Source organism: Arachis ipaensis, chromosome B1, assembly GCF_059453495.1.
Source record: "Arachis ipaensis isolate K30076 ecotype BB chromosome B1, ASM5945349v1, whole genome shotgun sequence".
Lineage (NCBI taxonomy): Eukaryota > Viridiplantae > Streptophyta > Magnoliopsida > Fabales > Fabaceae > Arachis > Arachis ipaensis.
Window position 1 is genome coordinate 52,830,675 of NC_142436.1, and position 2,590 is coordinate 52,833,264.

The 2,590-nt window shown below is 40.7% G+C and overlaps 1 non-coding gene across 1 annotated transcript; it reads left to right on the forward strand.

Moving 5' to 3' along the window:
- The first annotated feature begins 1,288 nt into the window (after positions 1 to 1,288).
- Positions 1,289 to 1,395, forward strand: LOC148576578 (small nucleolar RNA R71). The gene has a single exon (XR_015903495.1). It is a non-coding gene; the product is annotated as a small nucleolar RNA R71 (small nucleolar RNA).
- Positions 1,396 to 2,590: the final 1,195 nt, after the last annotated feature.

Consider the following 2,590-nt stretch of genomic DNA (forward strand, 5'->3'; position numbering starts at 1 on the left):
GGGCCTTTTCCACTGTGATTTCCCCTATAATACAAGGAATCTGGAAGCTACCAGGATCCTTCAATTTCTGGGGTAGTTTGTGCTGAATGATGGCACTGCATTCTTCGGTTAGTATCACAGTCTCGTTGCTCTTCCAGCTTCTCTTCTTGGTCATTAATTCCTTCAAGAACTTGGCATAGAGCGGCATTTGCTCTATTACTTCAGCGAAGGGTATGTTAATCTGTAGTTTTTTGAAGATTTCTAAAAATCTTGAGAATTGGTTGTCATCCCCCTTCTTTTACAATTGCTGGGGATATGGAGCTTTTAGAACGTCTGGCCTCGACATTCTCCTTTTTGATGTGATTGAGGAGTGGGAACTTGAACTTCATCTTGTTACTCTTCCCCTTCATTTGAGTTCTTCTCTTGTAGTTTCTTAGAAATTTCCTTCAATTCCTTCCTACTTCTGAGGGTGATAGCTTGATATTCCTCCCTTGGGTTTGGATCAGTGTTGCTGCACAGGTTATGGCTGGGAATTTGCTTAAATAGGTAGCCAATTTGTGTCTCAAGTTTCTTGATGGCAGTATCTTGATTCTGCATATTGGACCACACTTCATCTCGGAACATTTTACTGTCTTGAATTTCCTTACATATGCCTTCAAGTAGAGTCTCAATCCTTGAGAGTCTATCTTCAGATGATGGTGAGTTGAGATTGGAAGGATGAGAAGGGCCATTTTAGTTTTGATATAGATGTTGAGAGGTGTTGTTAGGTGGGTGCTGATATGATCTCTGTGTGGAATATTGGTGAGCTGCATTGTTGTTAGGGTTGTGACGTCTCTGATCTTGGCCTTGATCTTGTTGATTTCCCCACCCAAAGTTTGGGTGGTTCCTCCAACCAGGATTAGAAGTTTTGGAGTATGGATCATGGGTCTGCCTAGGTGAGTTCCTAATATAGTTGGCTTGTTCCTGATCATCCTCTGCCTTTGCATTCACTCCTTCTTGAGCTGCTGATGAGGTAGTGATTGCTACTACTTGGTTCCTTTCCATCTTCTTGGTAAGGTCAACCAGCTGTTTGGTGATCATCTTGTTTTGAACCAGCAGTACATCCACATTGTTTAGCTCCATCACTCCTCTAGTGTTGCCTCTTTCAGAAGCATAGAAGTAGTCATTCTCAGCTACAGTCTCAATGACATCTATGGCTTCTTCAATGGTCTTCTTCTTGTTCAGAGATCCCCCAGATGAGTGGTCTACTGCCTTCTTAGATGCGTAAGAGAGACCTTCATAGAATATGTGTAACTGCACCCATTCATTGAACATATCTGGCGGGCACCTTCTTGTCAAGTCCTTAAACCTCTCCCATGCTTCATAGAGAGTTTCACCATCTTGTTGCCTGAAGGTTTGTACCTCAGCTCTCAACCTGTTGATTCTTTGAGGAGGATAGAATCTCACCAAGAATTTGTTCACCATATCTTTCCAGGTTGTTAAACTCTCCTTCGGGAAAGACTCCAGCCATTTAGATGCTTTGTCCTTGAGTGAAAAGGGAAACAAAAGCAATCTATAGGCGTCAGGATGAACACCATTAGACTTCACAGTATCACATATCCTCAGAAAGGTGGTTAGATGTTGATTGGGGTCTTCTTGGACACTTCCTCCGAATGAACAGTTGTTCTGAACAAGGGTGATGAGCTGTGGCTTTAGTTCAAAGTTATTGGCATGTATGGTTGGCTTTTGGATGCTACTTCCACAGTTTCTTGGGTTTGGATTGATATAAGAGCCTAGAACTCTTCTCTCTTGTCCAGCATGATGCACTGGACCTTCTCTGCCATGGTTGTGAGCCTCTCCTTCATGATGGTTCTCCATATTCTCATCCATGTCTGGTTCAAAGTACTCTTCCTCTTCCTCAGCACCAATGACTCTCTTTCCTCTTGCTTCCCTCCTTAATCTAAGGAAGGTCCTCTCAGGTTCCGAATCAAAGGAAGTTGAAGACCCGCTTCTTCTACCTGTCATACAACCAACAAGGCAAAAGCAAGAGAAAAAATAAATGCAGAAAATATTCTTGTCAGAAATGTTGTTAGTGTGAGTGATGCAATATATCAAACAGTTAGTGGGTTAGTGAACTGAATTGTAAACAAATAAGAGAACACCACAAACAGGTAAGGGATAAAGGAAAGAAAATAACTAAAACTGAAAGTAAATCACTCAAACAGAAATTAAATCAAACAAAAGAAAAATGCTCAATCTAGTTATCCACCAATTTAATCATTGTTAATACAAAATCAATCCCCAGCAACGGCGCCATAAACTTGATGAACAGAAACTTGTCTCTCAACAAATTTCTGTTCGGCAAGTATACCGAATTGTCGTCAAGTAAAAACTTACAATAGAGTGAGGTCGAATCCCTCAGGGATTGATTGGTCAATCAACTTTAATTAGAGGAATGTTCTAGTTGAGCAGAGTAGGAATTGAGTTGAGAATTGTAGAAAAGTAAATGGCGGGAAAATAAATAACAGAAAGTGTAAATGCTGGAAATAAAGAGCAAAATGTAAATGGCGGAAAGTAAATTGCAGAATCTTAAATGGGGATTTGGGGAAATGAGCATAAATGTAAATGACAA